Below are 7,958 nucleotides of genomic sequence, written 5' to 3'. Positions count from 1 at the left end.
AACTTAAAGCTGGATCTTCCTTTTTGAAAAACCAAACCTGATTCCGACCGAGATGAGATTCGGCATTTATGTTAACTGAGTCCGACTTTTATCTTTCAGTTTTATATCGTTGTCAAATAAAATTCTGTAGGAAAACTTCGTATCAAAACTAAGTCCAATTAATAATCGGATTTAAAATTTTCACCAAATACAATTAAACGAGTCTGAAATTGAAACGATAATCAAATATAATCCTATCCATTTATATCTCTAAAATCTCGGTTGAAGCACGAAAATTGATGCAGTCCCAAACAAGTAGTACCAAGTTTCATAATTGGTTTGATTTCCATATTTCTTTCCACCGCTGACCAAATTCCATATTTGGTTTGATTTCCATATCTCTTTACACCGCTGCTCGAGCTGGAGTTTGGATATAGTAAGCTGCACATTTGGATTGTTGCCTAGTTATAATTGGATCCATCATAATGAGTCTTATTTGATTCTAAATGTGATATCTTGGTGTGACAATGTTTAGTCCCACATTGAAGATTGTTTGAAGTCTTCAAGTATTTATAATAAAGGCTAGGTAAGTGATTAGTTGTCATGGTTTATAGTCATAAATTTGAAATTGAAGCTACAAGGGACAAGCAGGGAACAGTGAAATTATAAGCCCGAGCTCAGGTATGGGTTCATGATCAAGGGAAAAAATTGATCTTGGAAAAATTTTTGTTTATATCATATATTTAAATGGAAGAAAATGCGATCACAACTCAAACATAATAATGAGAAGTTATTTAAGTTGTTTCAATTTTTTAGGAAAAATGTAATCTCTATTTGCAAGTGTCGGCAGTTATATGTCTATATTTCTTAGAAGATCTGATGTTTGCAGCTATGATATGTTGTATGGACATGCGGAAGGTGCAATTTCAGTAAAACTAAAGCCAGCTTATTATCATCAATGGATTGTATCTGTTCTCTAAAGCAAGCACTGGACTGTTGTCTAAATTTATTCCTTATAGGTTTCACCTCTTTCCTCTTGTTTTCTGATATGGTATCAGAGTTGAAGACCTGAACTTGGGAAAGATGACACGTAATGAAGGTTTAAACAGCACCACAAAAACAAATAGCAGCTCATCGAGGCCTTTTTCTATGCCACCAATTCTACCTACACCAACCAATCTGCAATATCTTCTGTTGACAAAACTCTCCACTGAGATTTACTTGTTGTGGGAATCTCATTTTATTTTTATTGAAAAGCTACAGATTGATGGGATTTGTTGATGGCACTGATTCTTGCCGCCTATTCTTTTTCCTACTGAAAAAGAAAGAGGAGAGCACAATAACCACATGGTGATATTAACGAGGTTCGATTTCATTGGAATCTACATCCACAGCAAGAGGATTTTCTCTTTCACTCTTCATCCATAAGCTTAGAGGAGAGGCCCCTGTATAGTAGCACAAGGATTGTGCGCATTGTTACAAGATTTTTTATTTATATTTGCTTTATCTTTTTGTTTTGCTTTATCAACATTTTTCTTTCTTTTATGGTTGCAACAGATTGATCACCAAATATTTTCTTTCTATCTAGAATGCCTTTCAGGTTACCTTGTCCTTATAATGCATACCTTGGCCTTCCTTATCTTTATTGTGTGCAGTTTGATTTCCTTTTGCCAATACCAAGAGATTACCACTTTCCTTAATAATTCTCCTCAAACTGAGGGGGCATGCTTGAACGTGAAGTTTGCTTTTAAGTATATGAAATCACTATGTGGAAAGTGGCTTGGTAAACAAGTTTGCCAATTGATATTCAGTACTCAATGATGCAACCATACATGATTCCATGGCTACCCACTTTTCAAAACCTCAAATCAAACTCAGGTAGGTCCTAACAATCAGGTCAATCTTTCAATGTTTGTGGTAGAGGTGGAAGGTTTCAAGGAAAAGAAGGCAATAATCAATCTCAAGGCGGCTCTACTTGTTTTTCCTACGGTAACATAGGACATCATGTTGCCGCATGTCAAATCATATGTCAAGCATGCAAAGGTCAGGGACATGGGGCTCTCCTCATTGCAAGGTTTATTTTTTTCAAATGGATGGCAATACTCCCCAAACAAATGTCACTATTTCATCATTCAAGAAGGAGGGTAATACCCAGATTCGGGTACCACACACCATGTAACTGCCGACATAAACAATGTGGCCTCTTACATTGACTATCAAAGTGGTGATCAAGCACGCATTGGTAATGGCAATGGCCTTGATATTGCCTTTATTATTTCATATTTCAAATTCAAGATTGATTTTGGGTGATATTCTTTATGTGCAGCTATACCCCTAAAGTCTTCTTTCTATTTCTCGATCTTCTAGAGATAATGGAACTTATTTTGAATTTCATCTTGATTGTTGTTATGTGAAGGATAGCAAAACAGGTAGCGTGAGTGATTCTGAAGGGCATCAATAAGACATGCTCTATCAAATTGATTTAGTGAAGGATAGCAAAACGGGGAGAGTTATTCTATAAGGCATCAGTAAGAACAGGCTCTATCAAATTGATTTAGTGAACAAGGAAGAATAGAAATAAGAGGCGTTTATTGGAAAACATATGACAATATCCCAATGACATGAAAGACTTGGACATCTCTCATATAAGATACCAATCATGTCATAAATAAATATGGTCTGTGAAGCCTATCAACAAGGAACTGGTCATGCTTTTCCTTTTTTGCATCTATCAACAAAGTGTCAACACCTTTAGAATTGTTATTTGTTGATGTTTGGGATTTTGCGCCAATGTCTTTCATGCATGGACATCTTTATTGTGTATCATTTGTCGATTCCTTTTCTAGATATACTTGGACTTTTATTATTAAGCAAAAATCAGATGTGCTTGGTATGTTTCAAAATTTTTAGAAATTAGTTAAAAACTAGATTGGGCATTGTATTAAGGTTGTCCAAAGTGATTGGGGTGGAGAGTTTAAACTTATTTCACATTGAAAAATTAAGGGATCCAGCATAGGATTACTTGTCCTCGTGCACATAAACAAAATGAGAGTGTAGAGTGAAAGCATAGACACATTGTGGAGACAAGAATTTTTCTATTCTCTCATGCCAACGTACCACAAAGGTATTGAGATTTTTTTTTTCTAGCAACTTTCTATTTAATCAATTTTATGCCCACTCCTTACTATGTTTTCTTGAGAATGTTTGGATGCACTTGTTATCCATGCATGAGACATTTTAATGAATATAAATTGCAAAATTGATCTTCTTAGCATGTCTTCTTGGGATATAGTGGGAAACATAATGCACTATTTGTGTTTTAACCAAGTTAATAACAAGCTCTTGATATGCCACCATATGATCTTTGATGAAAGTAACTTCCCTTTTCAAAGTCATCTACCTTTAAATCAAATCCACAAGTCTACAAAATCTACACCTATACCTATAAACATGTTGTTTTCTTCATCCACCACTAAAGATGTTATTTCTTCACTAAACCATAGATCTTCTATTAGACTGTGATGACACAAAATCAGCCTTTCCTCCAAACCCAATGGAGCCTACTAAACCCATTGTAGAATCAACTAGAACTCACCACATGATTACCCGATCTCAAACTGGGTCCTTGAAACCTAAGGTTTGTACCACCACCAAACGTCCTATTCCTACTGCCCTATTGACTAACCTAGCAAAAGGTGTTAAACTCTCACCTCCTTTAACTAAGTTATCAAGAGCATCCAATGGAGGGAAGCCATGAAAGGTGAACTTCAAGCTTTTATCCACAACAAGACTTGGAGTTTGGTTCCACCATTGCCGTCTTAGAATTTAGTTTATACTAAGTGGATTTATAAAATAAGGAAAAGAGCCAATTGAAGCATTGAGAGATACAAAACTCGGTTAGTGGCCAAGGGGTTTACTTAGGAAGCTAGAATAGACTATTTCAAAACATTTAATCTGGTCATTAAGTCGCCTACAGTTTGTGCATTTTTAACTTTTAGTAATCTCAAAAGGATGGATTATTCATCAGTTGGATATACATAATGTTTTTCTTCATGGAGAGTTCACAGAGGAAGTTTATATGACACAACTTCAAGGGCTTGAAGATTCAAGGTTTTCTCATTATGTTTGCAACTGACACGATATATGAACTAAAACAAGCTCCAAGAGCTTGGTTTCACAAACTAAGCTCGTGTTTGATTGACATTAGATTATTTGGATATCATATTGATATATCCTTGTTTATATATTCCAAGCACATACGAATGATAGCCCACTACAGACCATTCTCAGGCACAACAGGTTATCTTCTCGTCTATGTTGACAACAACATAATTACAGTAAGCTCTTAGTAAGTGGTAACACAAATTATTCAACATCTTATCAATAGATTTCTATTAAAGGATTTGGGTTGGCTCCACTATTTTCTTGGAACGGAGGCCACTTTCACAAGTGAAAATTTGTATCTTACCCAACGAAAATATATGTTTGGCCTTCTTCAATGCTCTCGTATGCTTGTGGCCAAACTTGTTAATACTCCTCTTCCAACAAATCTTAAAATGAGTAGCAATGGTTGAGATTTGTTTATAGATCCTATAATTTATCATCAAATGGTGGGTGTTTTTCCATGTCTCACATTGACAGGTCTAGACATTTCTTTTGTTATGAGCATAGTTAGTCAATATATGCAACAGTCCACTACAGAGCATTAGATGATTGTCAAAAGAATTCTGTGACATATCAAGTCTACTATTGATCATAGTCTTCTTATGCAACAATCATCTCAATTTAATACTATTTCTTACATAGACGCCAATTGGGGCGGCAACCTAGATGACAAAAATTCTACTAGTGAATTCTTTGTCTTTCTTTGCCACTCTCTTATAACTTGCTCTACTCTTAAGCAAAATATTGTTGCTCGGTCTATGCTTAAAGCAACTTCACATGTAGGCATGCCCACTTAGTTTGAGGGAAAATGTTAAAGAAGTAGTAATCGTCTGGTATTGGTAAGAGGAAATTAAGTTGCACACAATAAGGATAGAGAAAGCCAAGTTGTCCACGAGAAAGATCAGTTTGATCTAGAAGGCGTTGAAGATAAATAGAAAAGATTTAGTGATAACCATATTGCAACAGTAAACAGAAAAGATAGGTAAGATGTTGATAAACAAAGCAAGAAGATAAATCAAATGTAAGTAGAAAATCTTGTAATAACATGCACAATCCTTTTGCTACTATAAATGAACCTCTCCTCCAAGCTTATGGATGAGGAGTGAGAGAGAAAATCCTCTTTCCGTGGATATAGATTCCAATGGAATCAAAGCATGTTGTCGATTGGAATTGAACCATGTTAACATCATCGTGTGGTTCTTATGCTCTCCTTCCCTCTTTCCTCTTATTTTCTGATAATGCCTACTAGTCAATCTTATTTTCAAGTTGTAAAAAGTAAGATAATTTCATTTAAAATGGAGTGATTGACTTGGAAACCCATCGACGAGGGGACAACATCCATGCGGCTCTGGATGCAGCACAAAATGAGGCAGACAATGGTACTTCTACCTCACACAATCTCGCCATTGCTATTCAAATAAAATTCCATTGTCCACTGAATGAAGAGGTGAGCACTAAGTAGGAGAAATCTTTACATCATATGTCCACTAGAGGATGATTGCAACACCACCTTTTTTTTTGCCACAATGAAAAGCCGATAGAGGAATAACATCATCCACTCCATTAACCATAACGAGACTATTTCCAGCCTACCTGACTTCATTAGTCTGGCTTGTAATAGCTTCTTCAAAGCTCTTCTTGGCACAAACGATGATTCAAAGGATCTTTTTCATAAGATGAGACCGAACCTTATAGCCATAGAGGTAGAAAATATGTCTTATGATCATTGTGTCCATGAAAGAGGCCATAAGAATCACATTTTTCTGGATGCTAATAGTGCTATGGGCATTGATGGCTTCCCAACATCCTTTTTCCAGTGGTGGGTAGCAATGTATGTGAAGTCTTGAATAACTTTATCACCACATCATGAATCATCAAAGAAACTTCAAAAATCCATGATAGATTTGTTGCCTAAGCACAATTAAGCTACTCAGGTTTAGGGTTACCACCAAATTATGTAGTGCAACAAGTGCATAAGATGATAACCAAATTACTTGCAATTAAAATGTGACCCATCCTTGCCTGCATTATTGGGCTGCCAAACTGCATCTGCCTCTAGATGCTTGTTGGCTAACAATGTAATTATGGTGCATGATATCATAGAGTCCACGCATAAGCCTACCTCACCAACCTATTGCATGGAGATTAACTTGGATAAGGCATATGACTCGATTAACTAGAAGTTCCTTCGCTCCGCACTTGAAGCACAAGGATTTGATCAGGCGGGGACTAACTGGATGCTTACCTACACAGCCACCACTTCAGCCACAATTATGGTAAACACAGTTTATGTGGAATATTTTGATCTCAAGCCGCATTCGGCTGACCCCCTTTTACCCTACCTTTTCTTGGTTATCATGGAAGTTTTGACAGATTCATAGAGCAGAAGGTCAACACGAACAAAATTCAGGTCCCGATGGTTCCCAAGCTAATGAAGATCCTAGCTTTCCTGACATATGCGGACGACATTTTGCTTTACTCTAATCAGTTAGTTCCTCGATCAAGGAAGTTAGCAGGGTCTTCCAATGGTTGGAGTCACACTCAAGCTTGAAGGTGAAATGCAGCATAAAACACTCTCATCTTGCTTAGCACGTTGGTATGTTGGCATGTTAGTGCATTACCGATCAAAAATATGGAGCTCCCCTTATTTTTGTGAATGCTCAATGTACCACTAGGTGAGACGTTAATTGGCAAGGTGGATAATAAGGTAGCCTCATAAATGATCAACACTCTTTCTTTTGCAGGCAATCTATGTCTGCTTCAGCACGTCATCACCGACATCATTATTTGTGGCCATATATATTCTTGTTGCCACTGCTAATTTGCAAGAAACTCAGAAGTGCAATGGCGAGAATCTTATGGAGAGACATGGTAGACTCTAAGAAAATCTTACTATATTTTTTGGTAGCAAATATGTCAACCTCAAGAGGAGGGAGGGGCTACTCTCCCAAACATTCACAAATGCAACATCTCTGGCCTCAGCCTCCTTGCCTTTATGAATTGTGCCAATAATTAATACTAGTGCAAGCTTATTTCCAAGAAATACCTTAGCAACAATCGTCCTTGGATGTTAAAAAAAGTCCACAATTACTTTCTAGTTTTTCATGGTATTTTGAAAAATTGGAGCGACATCAAAGACCAACTGCAATGGTGCCCTAAGATAGGTAACATCAATTCCTGGCATAATCACAGGGCAAGAGTGTCTCTAATTCAACAACTTATCATTGAAGAGTTCGCAGCGCTAGAGCCTAATGAAAAAAGTTTCAATCAAGGATATCATTAACTCGGACTTGATTCCTAATCTTGCTTTCACCAATATGCTTGACGTGTTGAGTATTGAGAGGCCGGACATCCTAGGAGGCCCTAACCAATTGAGATTTATGAACCATCTAGCCAACACAGTTAAGAAACATTATATAATTATGACAAAAAACGGCCCTGAATCATGGCATCATTGGGTTTGGTTTTAGTAGACACAACGAAGAGGTTAATGCTTCATTTTCCAGGAATTTGAAAACCACCTTCCCACTTGGGACTGTCTTTATAAGTGGAGGTCTGCGCTGACCAATCGATGTGACATTGGAAAAGAAGTACAAGATTCGATTCAGCACATCATGTTCACTTGCAGCCTTGTTGATAGAGTTTGCTGTGCAATATGCAATTGGTTTGGAAAGTATAGAATCTTTTACACTAACCCAATCGAGGAGTTTAAGAGGTGGCATGGCATGAGTTTTAAATGTGGATGGGTTACAAAATGTTGGAGGTCTGACGGTGTTGTTTAGTGGTTTCTTAGACCCAGATTTGGATCCATTTAG

Source organism: Nymphaea colorata, chromosome 3 (genome assembly GCF_008831285.2).
Source record: "Nymphaea colorata isolate Beijing-Zhang1983 chromosome 3, ASM883128v2, whole genome shotgun sequence".
Classification (NCBI taxonomy): domain Eukaryota; kingdom Viridiplantae; phylum Streptophyta; class Magnoliopsida; order Nymphaeales; family Nymphaeaceae; genus Nymphaea; species Nymphaea colorata.
Note: the sequence above shows the minus strand (reverse complement) of the source record.